Consider the following 17460-nt stretch of genomic DNA (forward strand, 5'->3'; position numbering starts at 1 on the left):
ATATAAAACAAATCTTTAAAAATATCTAAATGTAATTCAATAAATAGTTTGAGTTTTGTTTCTTTTTCTATTTCTACATTAGGCCAATCAAGACTAGAACATTTACTTTACTTAGGCTTGTAAAGAACAAGAAAAACTACATTCTGATTCATTGTTCTTTGTTTGCTTATTGGAGGTGACCAGGAGGCCTGAAAATACAATCGTACTAAGTCCAGAGGACAGAGGTCAGAGTGGGGTAAGAGGCAAGGCATGAACTGGAGGAGGTTACTCCATCCCTGTAAATACATAACAGATTCCAGGGAGTAGAATCCCTGATGGAAGCTGCTGTACCAAGACAAAAGGCAGTTGAAAATAGGGAATTGTGTGGGGAGAATTAGTTCTTGCTTTTCTCCTAAAATATGTATGAGGGTGAGAAAACACTCATATACTTAACTCATATTCTATGGCTTGTTCTTTAAAGAACAAATATCACCTGAGAGTAAGTATAAAAATGAATTTATTTCCATAACTCTCACAAAATTTTGACATAATTGCATACTTTCTGAGTGACCTTTAAGCTATGATAATGTTTGAAGTTGACTTTCCCAGTGGATGAGTTGCAATTATAAGGTGATAGTTACAATAGCTCGGGTCACAGGTGGAATAATTGAATATCATTAACAATGACATTTGATTATGTTTCTTAATTTTTTTTTTCAGATAATATGTGAAGTTCCTCATGAAACCAGAGACCATAGGAATTCATTATTGCTGGAGTTGATGGTGTTTCTGTTTTATAACCATCTAATAAATTAGCATTTAATACTGAGAGATTTCATTTTAAGCTCCTAGAATTGCTTTGTTTTAAGGAAAATATTTGCAGGCAGAGACAAGGGAAACCTTTCAGAAAATGCGGGAGATAAAAATTTTATCCAAGCAAATGGATCTTGGATTTTGATATCATTTTATCTGTCAGAATACTAATCTGTGGTTAAAGAAAGTTTAAATGTCAAAAATGACTGATCTAAAATTCTCTTGAGTTCACCTATTTTGTATCTATCTGTTTCTTCATCCACCCTGGGTATCCTTGTTTTTAAATTCATTTCATATGCTGAACAGAGTATTATATTCAAAGTTTAATATTGAGCAAGACTTTCATCAGATGGACAGATTTGCTTGACTGTCAAAGAAAAGATATATTTATCATATTTTGTCCATTTGGTTTAGGTTGAGACCTTCAAATAGCTGGCTTGGTATTCTGCTTTTATTTTCAAATATTCCAATACAGTTAACATATTGGACATTGTGGGAATTCCATATTTTTGTTCTTTTATCGACCTGAGTATATTTCTTTTTTTTTTCTAAAGATTTGTTTTATTTATTTGAAAGACAGTCATAGAGAGAGGTAGAGCCAGAGAGAGAGAGAGAGAGAGAGAGAGAGAGAGAGAGAAAGAGGTCTTCTATCCACTGGCTCACTTCCCAAATGACCACAATGGCCAGAGCTGAGCCTATCTGAAGCCAGGAGCTTCTTCTGGGTTTCCCATGCAGGTGCAGGGACCAAGCACTTGGGCCATCTTCTACTGCCTTCCCAGGCCACAGCAGAGAGCTGGATCGGAAATGGAGCAGCCAGGACTCAAACTGGTGCACATATGGGATGCTGGCACTGCAGGTAGTGGCTTTACCCTCTAGGCCACAGCACTGGCCCCTGAGTATATTTCTTTTGGGGTGGGATATCATTTATTTAAAATGAGAACCTGTGAATCAGGTTCAAATGGCAAGGGTGTGTGCGTATGTGTGTGTGTATGTATGTATGTGTGTATGTATGTGTTTGGCTTTATGTGTACCAGCGTCTTGCTAGAATGAAGATTTTGGAGTTTATCCCCAGTGAAACATAAAATTCTGACTTTATAGAGGCAATTACACAAAGTTTTGTATTATTGCTAAATATAATCTTTTAACATAGAACAATGTATTTCTCAATCTTCTATTATATACTTGTATTCATTTTCCTTCAGGAAAAAATAAGGAAAAAGTCAGTGCCATCAAATATGCATATGAATATTTAATATGCCATTTTATATTTTATTTATTGATATTTAGTCCTCCAAAAAGTGTCTAAGTCTGTTTAATTTTGCTATTAAATTAAAAATGGGCTGGTCTCAAAACTGCTACAACGTTGTAATGCACTGATATGACTTCATGTTTGTCTTATCAAGAGCAAGAAGATATTAGCAGGATTTATAATGCATATGGAAATGTCAGATATAGTATTGATACTTTAATGAATGTTTACTGCTTGAATCATTAATCAGTGATTGCTTTTAGTTAGATTGCATCTTTTCTTTTTTTAAAAAAGATTTACTCAGTTATTTGAAAGGCGTAGACACACACACGCACACAGGCACACACAAATCTTCTGTTTGCTGGATCAATTCCCCACATCACCATTAACATCTGAGGCTGGACCAGGCTGAAGCCAGAAGTCTGAAACCAAGAACTCCATTTGGGTCTCCCACATGGGTGACAGGAACTTAAGTACTTGAGCCATCATTCCCTGCTTCCCAGGTACATTAACAGGGAGCTGTATGGAAAGCAGAGTAGCCAGGGCTTGTACAGGCACTCTGACATGGGATAGGAGCATCCCCAGTGGCAGCTTAACCTTCTGCAATGTAACACTGGTGCCCAGGATTACATTTTTAACATCATTGGAAAAAACTAGACAGAAACTTGACAAATTTAGTACCAATTCCTTCTGGTTCTTTTGGAGTTGTAGGTCTTGATTTATTTGCACTTAGTCCACATCTTTTATGGCCGATAAATTCACTGCTACTTTGAGTTTGATCACCATATATATTATATATTTATATGTAATATATAATATATATTATATTTAATAGTATAAAATTACTTATATTTATAATATATGAAGCCACATTTTCAAGAATGTTGTTTGACTTTGAGTACCCAACACCGAACAAAGTGAGAGTGATTCTGAAGTAAAAACCTAAGTAAAGCTCCCAAAGCAGACATATCTACATCAGTGGGCACTTTTGAGGCAGCTAAAGTCTGGGACTGCTTGACAGAATATGCACTACAGATGTACTCTGTGGTTGTGGGAACATCATCCTCACTCTGATTTCATGGTCAGTTTTTAGATAACATTATCATCCAATGGACACTTATAATAAGATAGAGAAGACATTGAACTACTTTCAGAATTTTTTGAACTTTTAAGCTTTAAATTCCATTTCTTTTTTAAAAAGAGATTTATTTCTATTTATTTGAAAGGCAGAGCTATAGAGAGGGAGAAACAGAATGAGAAATTTTGATTCTTTAAAAACGATTTACTTATTTAAATGGTGGAGTGACAGAAAGTGAGAATGTGAAAGATCTTCCTTCTGCTGGTTTACTTCCCAAATGGCTGCAATGGCCAAGGCTGTGCCAGGCTGAAGCCATTAACCAGGAGACTCTTCCAGGTCTCCCATGTGAGTGCAGGGTCCCAAGCCCCATTTGAGTAATCCTCCAGTGTTTTCCCAAGCACCTTAGCAGAGAGGTGGATTGGAAGTGAAATAGCCAGGTTTCCAACCAGTGCCCAAATGGGATGCCAGTCTTGCAGGCAATAGCTTAACCCAGTTTACCACAATGCTGACCCCGTGAATTTTGATTCTTAAAAAAAACAATTTACTTATTTAAATGGTGGAGTGACAGAAAGTGAGAATGTGAAAGATCTTCCATCTATTGGTTCACTCCTTAAATGCCTACAACAGCTGGGGCTGGGCCAGCCTAAATCCAGGATCCTGAAACTCCTTCCAGGTCTCCCATGTGTGTGGCAGGGACCCAAGTTCTTGAGCCTTTACATGCTATCTCTCAGGGTATTTATTAGGAGTAAGGTGGTTTGGAAGCAAGGGCAGAACTCAAATTCAGGCACTCTGATACGGGATGCGGGCATCCCAAGAAGAGGCTTAACCTCACTGCCACAATATCCACTCCTCTGATTCTTTCAATTCAGAAGGAAGGAGAGAAAAATATTGGCAAGTGAAAGGAGTGAGACTTGATCCAGATACTGGTTATAAATATAGTGCTTTAGTTATATAGGTAGTTTTCTGGAAGTGATATAGTTGTTGAAGAAACATTCCTTCATGGTGTTAAAATAAAATATATGTTTGAAACAAAAGACATTTTCAACATTCTGCCACAATTGCTTGCTATCTTTGTTTGTGTCTATTTATCTAAATTTGTTGTTGAAGCATTTGAATGTAAGTTGCAGACATCATGATGCTTTATGCATAAATATTTCAATATCCATCTTTTATACTATAATGCTATAGTCACACCAAAGATCATTAGTAGCAACACAATCATGTCATCTAATATACATTTATAGTCAAATTTCTGCAGTTACCTCCAGAATGTTTTAAATCCGAAATGTTTTGATACAATTCTTTTTGTAAGGTGAATCAAATTCTCATGTCAATATGTTATAATTCTGTTTTCTCAAAATAAGTTATTGGTTATTGAATAGGATTGGGTTTCCATAGCCCCAAGCAGCCATTGGAACCCACTGGAATAATTTTCTGGAATGAGGAATGCTAACTGCTGACACAAAAGAATGTTAATCAGAAACCAGCCTGACCATGATTTCCAAGGTGCTAATCACTTGGAAAAATTGCCACTGATTGGCTCAGTCTATAGATAATTACTAATTGAAAAGCAGCTAGAATAGTGAGAAGGTATATTAGCATGTTAATAGGTCTTTGTGCCCAAAGGCTTTGGATTATTAATTATGAAGACTGCATTAGCCAGATGGGCAAGATTAATTAGTGTGCTAGTATTTCTTGGCATCCTATGGAGGTTGAGAGTAAACAAAGTGACCATAACCATTCCAGCATAATTTTTTGTTGTTAAATTGCTTGCTTTTGGTAGCTAGGAATAGGGTTTTATTTTATAGTTAGAATACTGAGAATCAGTAATTCTGGATGCTAATGACTTGCAAAGTATCTATTCCTTTCTTACCTTGACTCAAATGAATCTTTGTGTGCTTCACTTTCTTTCATCTCTCATAAATGAAAGCTGAATGGTAGGAAAAAAAAGAGCTAATGTTGAAATTCTATAGATCTAGATCCTAATCCCAATGCTGGGTAACCTATTTAATCTCTTTATGTCTCAGTTTCCTCATCTGTAACATAAAAAGCTGAATGAGAAATTCTCTGAAGTCCTTTCCAGCTTTGAAATTTTGTGGGACTGTGTAGACTCATTCATTGTAACAGATTTGGAGTAAGAAAAGAAATGGGCTAAAAGTAACAATGTTTCTTTTTTTTTGAATAGCCAATTTTCTTTTTCTTTTATTTATTTATTTATTTTTGACAGGCAGAGTGGACAGTGAGAGAGAGAGACAGAGAGAAAGGTCTTCCTTTTGCCGTTGGTTCACCCTCCAATGGCCGCCGCAGCCGGTGCGCTGTGGCCGGCGCACCGCGTTGATCCGATGGCAGGAGCCAGGTACTTATCCTGGTCTCCCATGGGGTGCAGGGCCCAAGGACTTGGGCCATCCTCCACTGCCTTCCCGGGCCACAGCAGAGAGCTGGCCTGGAAGAGGGGCAACTTGTACAGAATCTGGCGCCCCGACTGGGACTAGAACCCGGTGTGCCGGCGCCACTAGGTGGAGGATTAGCCTAGTGAGCCGCGGCGCCAGCCCCAATTTTATTTTTCTAAAACTTTTATTTAATAAATATAAATTTCAAAAGTACAACTTTTTGGATTAGAGCAGTTTTTCCCCCATAACCACCTTCCCACCTGCAAACCATCGCATCTCCTACTTTCTCTCCCATTCCATTCTTCATAAGATTCATTTTAAATTATTTTTATATACAGAAGATCAACTTAGTATATACTAAGTAAAGATTTCAACAGATTACACCCACACAGACATACAAAGTATAAAGTAATGTTTGAATACTAATTTTACCATTAATTTGCAAAGAACAACACATTAAGGACAGAGATCCCACATGTGGAGTAAGTGCACAGTGACTCCTGTTGTTGATTTAACAGTTGATACTCTTATAGAAATTATGTTTCACTAGAATGACCGCACCAATATTTCATATGAAAGCAATTCCTATAATCAAATGTACCAGCGATGGTTTTATATTTCCCAAATCATGAAGACAGCCTTATTGACTTCTTAAGTGGAAATCTTTCCTAGGTGAGTAGGTGACTATTCTGTTCTGTTCTGGAACTGTCACTTCTACACAGGTATTGTGAGAGTCCTGTGAAGGCCAGAGGGAAGAGTAACAGCTCAACTCATTATGAAATAATGAATGCTCTTTTGAATCCATAGAAAGAACAGGTATTATTTTTTGATTTCTTTAAATTGGCGAACAAAAAAGCTGTCTGCACATTAATGTTTATTGCAGCTCAATTCACAATAGCTAAGACCTGGAACCAACCCAAATGCCCATCAACAGTAGACTGGATAAAGGAATTATGGGATATGTACTCTACAGAATACTATACAGCAGTCAAAAACAATGAAATCCGGTCATTTGCAACAAGATGGAGGAATCTGGAAAACATCATGCTGAGTGAATTAAGCCAGTCCCAAAGGGACAAATAGCATATGTTCTTCCTGATCAGTGAAAACTAACTGAGCACCAAAGGGGAAACCTGTTGAAGTGAAATGGACACTATGAGAACCAGTGACTTGATCAGCTCTTGTCCTGACTGTTGATGTACAATGTAACACTTTATCCCTTTTAGTATTTTTTTTTTGTTCTAATACTATTGGTTGAACTCTGTAATTAACACACAATTATTCCTAGGTGTTTAAATTTTAACTGAAAAGTGATCCCTGTTAAATATAACAGTGGGAATAAGAGAGGGAGGAGATGTACAATTTGGGACATGCTCAATCGGACTTGCCTCAAAGGTTGGAGTTAGAAACGTGCCAGGGGATTCCAATACAATCCCATCAAGGTGGCATGTACAAATGCCATCTCACTAGTCTAACTGATAGAATCAAAATGGGAGAGAACGATCCATCATGGAAAGCAGGATACACAGCAGACTCATAGAATGGCAGATGTTCTAAACAGCACTCTAGCCTCAGAATCAGCCCTTAAGGCATTCGGATCTGGCTGAAGAGCCCATGAGAGTATTTTAGGCATGGAAAGCCAAGACACTCTGGCAAAACAAACAAACAAACACCTAAATGAAAGATCTCTGAGAGTGAGATCCCAGTGGAAAGAACGGGGCCATCACCGAAGGAGGTACCTTTCTCTGAAGGGAGGAGAGAACTTCCACTTTGACTATGACCCTGTCGGAATAAGATTGAAGTCAGCGAACTCAAAAGGCTTCCATAGCCTTGGCAACTCATGACTAGAGCCTAGGGAGATTACTGACACCATAAGCAAGAGTGTCAAATTGTTAAGTCAACAACAGGAGTGACTGTGTACTTACTTCTCCTGTGGGATCTGTCCTTAATATGTTGTCCAATGTGAAGTAATGCTATAACTAGTACTGAAAAAGTATTTTTTTTTTTTGACAGAGTGGACAGTGAGAGAGAGAGAGAGACAGAGAGAAAGGTCTTCCTTTTGCCATTGGTTTGCCCTTCAGTGGCCGCCGCGGCCAGCGCGCTGTTGCTGGCGCACCGCGCTGATCTGATGGCAGGAGCCAGGTACTTCTCCTGGTCTCCCATGGGGTGCAGGGCCCAAGCACTTGGGCCATCCTCCACTGCACTCCCTGGCCACAGCAGAGAGCTGGCCTGGGAGAGGGGCCTGAAACAGTATTTTACACTTTGTGTTTCTGTGTGGGTGCAAACTGATGAAATCTTTACTTAATATATACTAAATCAATCCTCTGTATATAAAGATAATTGAAAATGAATCCTGATGTGAATGGAAGGGGAGAGGGAGTGGAAGATGGGAGGGGTGCGAGTGGGAGGGAATTTATGGGGGAGGGAGCCATTGTAATCCATAAACCGTACTTTGGAAATTTATATTTACTAAATAAAAGTTAAAAATAAATAAATAAATATTTAATGTATCTCCTAAAAGAAAAGATTTCTTTATACCTGTGGTTTCAGTTGTAGTAAGATGAAAACTATTTGAGTAAATTTTTCCTGATGTGGTGAGATGAAGAGTTGTGTTTATATTAAAGGAGAAACTTCTGAGGAGATTTGGCTTTGATCAGAAATGTGTCTGCTATTGAACATAATGATAATAGCATTTATGAGTGCTTACTATTTGGTGCATAGGTGAAAGTGTTTTGTAAGAGTTATTGTTAACAATTAACCCTCATAAAAACATGACATCAAATTCTTAACAATATCACGTAACAGATGAAGAAACTACAACAATATGGGGAGTTTAGGCACCCAACTAAGTTCAGGGGTAGAGCAGGGATTTAAAGCTAGGCATGCTCTCAGTGTGTTCCCTCTTGTTTTCAGTGCTGTGTCTTGGGTTACAGGAGGCTGGAAGTCTTTGCTCAGTCCGTTTGCTGTTCTATGTCTCTTGGAAGAGACCTATCATTCAGGGGAAGCCCACAGCCTTTGTCTTTCCTGTTTGTGATTACTTCTGTTATCCAAAGCATGTTCCTCAGTAGCTTCCTTGGCAATTATGTCACAAGAAGGATTTAAGAATTAAGGGACTGGTCGGCGCTGTGGCTCAATAGGCTAATCCTCCACCTAGCGGTGCTGCACACCGGGTTCTAGTCCCGGTCGGGGCGCCGGATTCTGTCCCGGTTGCCCCTCTTCCAGGCCAGCTCTCTGCTGTAGCCCAGGAGTGCAGTGGAGGATGGCCCAAGTGCTTGGGCCCTGCACCCGCATGGGAGACCAGGAGAAGCACCTGGCTCCTGCCTTCGGATCAGCCCGGTGCGCCAGCCGCAGTGCGCCAGCCGTGGCGGCCATTGGAGGGTGAACCAACGGCAAAAGGAAGACCTTTCTCTCTGTTTCTCTCTCTCACTATCCACTCTGCCTGTCCAAAAAAAAAAAAAAAAAAAAAAAAAAAAGAATTAAGGGACTGATGGCTGAGGTCCATTCTAGTTGTGTCTTCAAACCACCTGATTTTCAGCATACATTTGGTTTGTGATAAGCAGAACTTTGATTCTGGTATTTAACCTTGTATCAGGGTGATACCCCTAGCCTATCACTTTGATGTTTAAGAGTTAGCAGTTGGCAATGATAATTCGTGTTAAAAAATTAGGTTTTTTTACTTGATATTGTACCATTCACTCTCAATCAAAGGATGCTGATATTTATCCCCAAAATGGTTCTGCTCCAATAGCTATATGTCACTAATGGATTGGTTAATATTTATTAGTGATAATAATGATAATGAACAGTTATCAAATATCCTGTGTTTCAGGCATGGGCTAAATACTTCATAAATATTATATCACTTCATTTTCAAATAATTTGATGAAGTAAATGCTTCATCATTAAACATTACACATTATTTTTAAATAAAATTCCTTTTTGGAAAAAATATGAAAACAGTATATACTTGTGTTGAACAGTAAAAAGTTACTACTAACAGAAACCTTGCATTCAATCCCTCTACCTTGCATTCACTCCCTCTACCCAGAATCCACCATTTTTGATTATTTCTAATCCTTTGAGCATTTATCTTTAAAACTCTAGATATATTATGCTATACAACTGTCTGATAAATTGAGTTGGCTCTCTTTTGTGTTATTGCATTTATATGAGATGTCAGAATAGGCAAATCCACACAGAAAGAAAGCAGATTAGTGGTTGCTAGGGGCTGGGATAGGAGAGGAGTGGAGAGTGGCTGCTTGACTGCTTAATGGGTATAAGGTTTCTACTGGGGGACATGATAATGCTCTGCAGTTCAATAATGGTCACTGTGAACATTATAAAGCCAGTGAATTGTATAATTCCAAATGTTTGAAATAGTGAATTTTATGTTATGTGAAATTTACCTTAATAAAAATTAGGTGGCCCTTTTTTCAGAATCACCTATATTACCATTTACTTATTAGCATCTCATATTTATATTGTTTCATTATTTTTATAATCTTTTTTTAAGATTTATTTATTTATTTGAAAGTCAGAGTTACACAGAAAGAGGAGAGAGAGAGAGAGAGAGAGAGAAAGTCTTCCATCTGATGGTTCACTCCCCAGATAGCCGCAGTTGCGCCTGAGGCCAGGAGCCAGGAGCTTGTTTTGGATCTCCCACTCGGGTGCAGGAGCCCAAGGACTTGGGCCATCTTCTACTTCTTTCCCAGGCCGTAGCAGAGAGCTGGATCGGAAGTGGAGCAGCCGGGACTAGAACTGGCGCCCATATGGGATGCTGCCTCTTCAGGCCAAGGCGTTGACCCACTGCGCCACAGCGCCGACCCCATCATCTTCTTTATAGAGTTGGGGAAATTAAGGCAACAAAGTTAGCTTTTTGAGATCACACATGTAATAAACTTGCGATTTGGTCCCAAGTAATGTAACTCCTCATGCTGCACAACCACCATGCAGCACTTCCTTGAATGTTGGCAATTTGGGGCCTGGAATTATGTATGTGAAAAGGAAATCAGACCTTTGATGAATCTGTAGAGACAGAAAATTTATCTTAAGCATGTGAACTTTTACTTTAAAAGTGCTATTGTATCATAACATCATTATTTCCCATTTTATCATTAGACGTTCTATGCCTTACTATACATGATAATAGGAGACTACTGTTGCATTGAAAAAATGGCTTTAAGTTGAGTTATGAAGTTTTGAAAATAGAAATAATCCAGTTTGGTGCATGAAGGGTTACAGTAGCTTAATTCTAATGTCTCCTTAAGGAAGTGATTTTGCCATTAAGCTGTAACTAGTTAATGTTACATTTATGCATGCCCTTGACTGCTAATAGTATGAGTCAACTTCGTTCCATTAGTGATGTTAGCAGCAAAGCAAAGATGCATAATTGATTGTTGGTGTTGATTGACTATGTCTAATAAGCAACTTCAAAGTGTCTCTGTTCAGTTTCAAAAGTGACTCTTTTTATCAATATGAAGTTAACGGTAGGGGAGAAGAGAATCACCCTGTTCTTTCAGAGCCAATAAAGCCCTTCTAGGAAATGGTGTCAAATATCATCAATGGCCCAAGTATTTAAGCAAGAAATGGAAATCAGTGTCCCTGAACATTATGGTCCTGTTTTGTTCTATTTAAGTATTTTGTTTAACATTCAAGCAATTCCATATGCAAACATTTATCAAGCATTAATTAGATTCCTATGCTGAAACCACTGAGATAGTTTTTGTGGTGATAGTAATGTGGATAGAAGACATATCTACCCTTGAGAAATTTATCAGATTGGCAGGCAAGATGTACAGACAACAATGAATTCCTAAGCTTCTTCCACTCAAGGCAGAATTTAACCAAGCTCTATACTCTGTGATGCAGGTGATAAGTGCTAGGAGAATCTAGAAACAAATTTCTTTCTTTTGCTATTATCATATAAAGTAGTTTCTGTCTTTCTTTTCCCCCAAGTTAAACAAAATACCTCCCCTTACCACATTCCCTCTCAAACACAAGCATACCAGTTGAAAAGAGTTGGTGGCATAGGATTTAAGAGCATGTGCATGAATGGGGTTGGGTATCATTTCTGTCTTCACTTTATTAAATGATTTACTTCAATGAGCCTGAGCTTTCTTATTTGTAGAATGAAGAAAATTATGGCAGTTACCTCAGAGTTTCTCTGAGGATTCAAGGAGCTAACAGAAGGAAGGCTTCACACATTACCTAATGATACTTGATAAACCATGAGTGATGACTTTTGTTATTAGTATTAACATCAAAGAAATAGATGAAAATTAAAAAATAGATGATTCCTAAATGTAAACTCCCAAACCCTATAATTGATATCATTTTGGTGTATTCCAGTCTTTGACCATATGTGGAAATCACTTCTTTTTTATTTTTTAAAAAACTTAACTTTTAATTATATTTTCTAGGAGCTTTTATTTTTTGTAAGATTATTTATTTGAGAGGCAGAGTGACAGAGAAAGAGGGAGAGACAGAAACAAAGACATCTTCTATTCACTGTTTCACTCCCTAAATGCCTCACAACAGCCCGATCTGGGCCAGGCAGAAGTCAGGAGCCAGGAACTCAATCTGGGTCTCACACATGGGTGCAGGGTCACAAACACTTGGCCCATCTTTCACTGCTTTCCCAAGTGCGTTAGTAGGGAGTTGGATTGGAATTGGAGTATCCAGGACTTGAACCCAGCACTTGCATGGTATGCCAACAATGCTAGCCCCTTAAAAAATATTGTACTTACCATCCTGCATGGTCAGGGCTTGGACCCTAGGTGTTTTGTTTTTTTCTCCTTTCACAACCAGGGCCTGCAATTGTCTTTGGCTTTGTGAAGGGCTGGGTTGAGTTTGAAATTGAATTTGGATGGTAATGGAGATTTTGCACCCTTCAAAGGAAGCATAGTGCAGACTTTTATTATTTTAAGATTTATTTACTTGTTTGAAATGCAGAGTTACAGAGAGAGAAGACAGGGAGAGAGATCTTCCATCCACTGGTTCACTCCCAAATGGCACAATGCCCAGAGCTGGGCTAGGCCAAAACCAGCAGCCAGCAGCTTCATTTGGGTCTACTGTGTGGGTACAGGGTCCCAAGCACTTGGATCATCTTCTACTGCTTTCCCAGGCACATTAGTAGGGAGCTGGATTTGAAGTTGAGTAACCTGGACTAGAACCAGGGCCAACATGGGATGCCAGCTTTGAAGGCAGAGGCTTTACCAGCTACATCACAGTGTAGGCCACAGCCATACAACTGTTAAGGGTGAGTCTACATAGACTTTGCATGAACACTGGCTGTATAATACTTGCGGTGAAAGCTTAGCCAGGACCAGCTGTTCCTAAAAATCACAGCTTACTTTTTTAATATTTGTTCTATGTATCTCATTTGACAGTTTCAGGAAAATGTTCCTTAGTGGTCTGAGCTGGAATACCAGCAAAAAAAGATTTAGAGGACCATTTTTAAGTTTAGAGAGATCATTGATTACACAATAAAAATAGATCCCAACAGTGGATAGTCAAGAGGATTTGGGTTTATCCTCTTCAAAGACGCAAGCAGTGTGGTGTGGAGAAGGTCCTGGACCAGAAAGAGCACAGGCTGGATGGCCATGTCACTGACCCTGAAAAGGCCTTGACTATGAAAAAAGACCCAGTGAAAGCAGTATTTGTGGGCAGTCTGAATCCTGAAGCTGTTGAGGGAAATATGGACAAGTACTTTGACAAGTTTGGCTAGATTGAGACCATTAAGCGTCATTAAGTATATCCAGTGTTGAACAAAAGACAGGGTCTTTTTTTAATCACCTTTAAATCACACCCCTTGAAAAGGGTTCTGGCGAAGTGGTTTCCACCTCAGTGGAAATAAGTGTGAAATCAAGGTGGCCCAGCCCAAAGAGATCTAGCAGCAGTGACAGTGTGGCTCCGGGAGCTACAGAAACTGCCACCTGGGGAAGTGAGACATTGGTGGCTGCAGTGGACGTGGTCAGGGTAGAGCAAATTACTGGGAAGAACCAGCCACGTGGTAGCCAGCAGAATAACTACAAGCCCTAATGAGACTCAGCAGGAGTGGCTGACACCTGCACATGCTGGGTTTGCAGATGGAGTGGATGCAATTATGTACCAAATTTAACTTGGCAAACTTTCCCTGGCCTGTTCCATGTATCATTTAAAATGTCCCCCTGGACTGAGGGTTCTGGCCTTTCACACCCCAAGAAAGGAGAGAAGGAAAAAGGAGATGGAGCCAACCTCAACAGAGATAGGATGCTGTATTGAAGCAAAGAGGTGGTGACAGTCTCCAAAGAGAGGGCTGGGCTTTTATCTGTCTGGTTGCTGAGGGAACTTGCACCAGGGGCTCTCCAGAAGCCTTGGAGGACTTTCGCTTATCCAGTTTTTCAAGCCATCTTGCAGGTGGCTAGAAAGAGGGACCATGAGCAGATCTCCCGCAGTACGGGTTGGGGGGGAGGGTGACATTCTTGTGAGCTGCATTCTCCTATAGAAAACACTGTTTACTATTTCCAGAGTGCTCCTTGTGTTAGGCAGTGTGTGGTGTCACATGGAAGCATTTTGGGCTGATTTTATCACCAGATTTCCCAGAACCAGATTGGAGGGTTGGCTTCCTGCTGCCGCCCTGCACCTGGAGCTGTGGATCTTGGTTATAAAGCGTAAACTGTTTGAACATGTCCCAAATTGTACATCTCCTCCCTCTTTTATTCCCAGTGTTATATTTAACAGGGATCATTTTCAGCTAAAATTGAAACACCTAAGAATAATTGTGTGTTAATTACAGAGTTCAACCAATTGTACTAGAACAAAAAAAAAATACTAAAAGGGATAAAGTATTACATTGTACATCAACAGTCAGGACAAGAGCTGATCAAGTCACTGGTTCTCATAGTGTTCATTTCACTTCAACAGGTTTCCCCTTTGGTGCTCAGTTAGTTGTCACCGATCAGGAAGAACATATGCTATTTGTCCCTTTGGGACAGGCTTAATTCACTCAGCATAATGTTTTCCTCCATCTTGTTGCAAATGACCGGATTTCATTGTTTTTGACTGCTGAATAGTATTCTATAGAGTACATGTCCAATAATTTCTTTATCCAGTCTACTGTTGATGGGCATTTGGGTTGGTTCCAGGTCTTGCCCCAAGTGGTGGATTTAGAATTGTGCCAGGGGATCCCAATACAATCCCATCAAGGTGGCATGTACCAATGCCGTCTCACTAGTCCCAGTGACAAATTTCAGTTCACAATTGATCGCACTGATAGGTCTAAGAGTCAAAGGGATCACACAAACAAGACTAGTGTCTGCTAAGACTAACTGATAGAATCAAAAAGGGAGAGAACAATCCATCATGGGAAGCGGGATACACAGCAGACTCATAGAATGGCAGATGTCCTAAACAGCACTCTGGCCTCAGAATCAGCCCTATCAGCCCTTAAGGCATTCGGATCTGGCTGAAGAGCCCATGAGAGTATTTTAGGCTTGGAAAGCCAAGACACCCTGGGGAAAAAAAAAGAAGACCTAAATGAAAGATCTCTGAGAGTGAGATCCAAGTGGAAAGAACGGGGCCATCAAAGAAGGAGGTACCTTTCTCTGAAGGGAGGAGAGAACTTCCACTTTGACTATGACCCTGTCGGAATAAGATTGAAGTTGGCGAACTCAAAAGGCTTCCATAGCCTTGGCAACTCATGACTAGAGCCTAGGGAGATTACTGACGCCATAAGTAAGAGTCTCAAATTGTTAAGTCAACAACAGGAGTCACTGTGTACTTACTTCTCCTGTGGGATCTGTCCTTAATGTGTTGTCCAATGTGAACTAATGCTATAACTAGTACTGAAACAGTATTTTACACTTTGTGTTTCTGTGTGGGTGCAAACTGATGGAATCTTTACTTAATATATACTAAATTGATCTTCTGTATATAAAGATAATTGAAAATGAATCTTGATGTGAATGGAATGGGAGAGGGAGCAGGAGTTGGGAGGGGTGAGAGTAGGAGGGAATTTATAGTGGGGGGAAGCGATTGTAATCCATTAACTGTACTTTGGAAATTTATATTTACTAAATAAAAAAATAAAAAAAATTAAAAAAAAAAAGTAAACTGTATCAGGGCTGGCGCCATGGCTCACTTGGTTAATCCTCCGCCTGCAGCACCAGAATCCCATATGGGCACTGGGTTCTTGTCCTGGTTGTTCCTCTTCCAGTCCAGCTCTGCTGTGGCCCAGGAATGCAGTGGAGGATGGCCCAGTTTCTTGGGCTCCTGAACCCTCATGGGAGACCAGGAGGAAGCACCTGGCTCCTGGCTTTGGATCATCGCAGTGCGCTGGTCGTAGTGGCCATTTTGGGGGTGAACCAACGGAAGGAAGACCTTTCTCTCTCTCTCTTACTACCTAACTCTATATGTCAAAAAAAAAAAAAAAAAACCAGTAAACTGTGTATCACAAAACCAATGTCACCTCTTTTCCCCACCTTTTAATTTTGTAATATTTGTGTCATACATTTCCTATTAATGAAAGTGCTAATTTTACTCTACTTTTTGGTACCTTTTTGGGAAACTAATGTAAGGTATTTTATACATGTCATGTTTTTTTCCATGACCTAGAAGTTATCTAAGATTTCGAAATAGAAATTGAACTCGCCAAAGTAATTTTTCCATTGGCTCAAAATGTTGATTTTGCTCCGGCAAGATTTCATCTACTGTCCTTCCTCAGACCCTTGTGCACAGTGGGAATTTAACCATTTTAATTACTAATTGACAAAAAGCATTTTCTTGGACTATGTTTTCCATCAGTTACCATTAATTCTTTCCTGTCTTCCCCAGGTAAGCTTCCTGAGGGGTCATCTGTGCCTTTGAACTCCCAGATCATCCACAAGTACTGTGATTGGCTGTTGGTGTCCACCACTCTTCTTCTTTTTAAATTTATTTGAAAGGTGGAGTTACAGAGAGGGAGTTGCAGAGGCAGAGAGCAACAGAAGTCTCCCATCTGTTGGTTCATTCCCCAAATGGCCACAATGGCCAGGGCTGGGCCAGACCAAGGCCAGGAGCCAGAAGCTTCATCCCAGTCTCCTACGTGGGTACAGGGGTCCAGTCTCTTGGATCATCCTCTGCTCCTTTCCAAGGTGCATTAGCAGGAAGCTGGATGGGAAGAGAGCAGCCGGGACTAGAACTGGTGCTTGCATAGAATGCCAGCACTGCAGGTGGTGGCTTAACACAGTGCAGGCCCCTGTCCCCTGCTCTTCTGAACAGTGCTTACCAAAATCATCATGCCTTCTTTGACCTTACTTTTGAAGGTCATTCCCAGGTCTTACTTTTTTATTGATCTTGGAATCCTATTGACTCTCCCTTCCTCCTGGAAACATACATCTCTCCTTTCTCCACCTCGAGAGCCAAAATGACTGTCATGAATTAAATTTGTTTCTCCAAATTTTATTTGTTGGCATACTAACTCCCAATACCTCAGAATACTGTGTTTAGAGTTAGAGTCTTAAAGAGGTTATTGAACTAAGAGGAAGTTGTTCGGCTAAATCCTAATCCTGTACTGCTGGTGTTCTATAAGCAGTGATGAAGACACAGACAGGAATAAAAGGAGGACATGTGAACATTCAGAGAGAAGATGGCCATCTGTCAGCTGAGAGAGGTATTTCTTTCCTCTGTACTCGTAGCTCCATCTGTCTGAAACACCTCTGCTCCGTCTGTCTGAAACACCTCTTTCCTCCCTCCCCTTCTCTACAAGCTTCTGTTGGCCACCTCTGTCAGTCCTTTAGGTATCAGTTCAGAGAGGCTTCCTCCGGGACTTTCCTGAGCTCTCCTGGGCTTTTCTAGCCTCCTGCATTGACTTCAGTCTGACATTAGAACACTGCCATCATGGCCTGGCTAGTTGTTTTCATTCCCTTCGTGCATCACAAGCTCCTTGAGGACAAGAAAAACACTCGCATTGGTGGTGTTCCCAGACTATGGTC

At 40.1% G+C, this 17460-nt stretch overlaps 1 long non-coding RNA gene and 1 pseudogene across 1 annotated transcript in view; both read left to right on the forward strand.

Moving 5' to 3' along the window:
* Positions 1-17460, forward strand: part of LOC100345707 (uncharacterized) — a 226934-nt gene that overhangs the window by 196397 nt on the left and 13077 nt on the right. The window lies entirely within an intron of this gene.
* LOC149122996 (heterogeneous nuclear ribonucleoprotein A/B pseudogene) lies at positions 12908-13549 on the forward strand (annotated as a pseudogene).

Source organism: Oryctolagus cuniculus, chromosome 12 (genome assembly GCF_051225735.1).
Source record: "Oryctolagus cuniculus isolate XC-2025 breed Fujian yellow rabbit chromosome 12, ASM5122573v1, whole genome shotgun sequence".
Lineage (NCBI taxonomy): Eukaryota > Metazoa > Chordata > Mammalia > Lagomorpha > Leporidae > Oryctolagus > Oryctolagus cuniculus.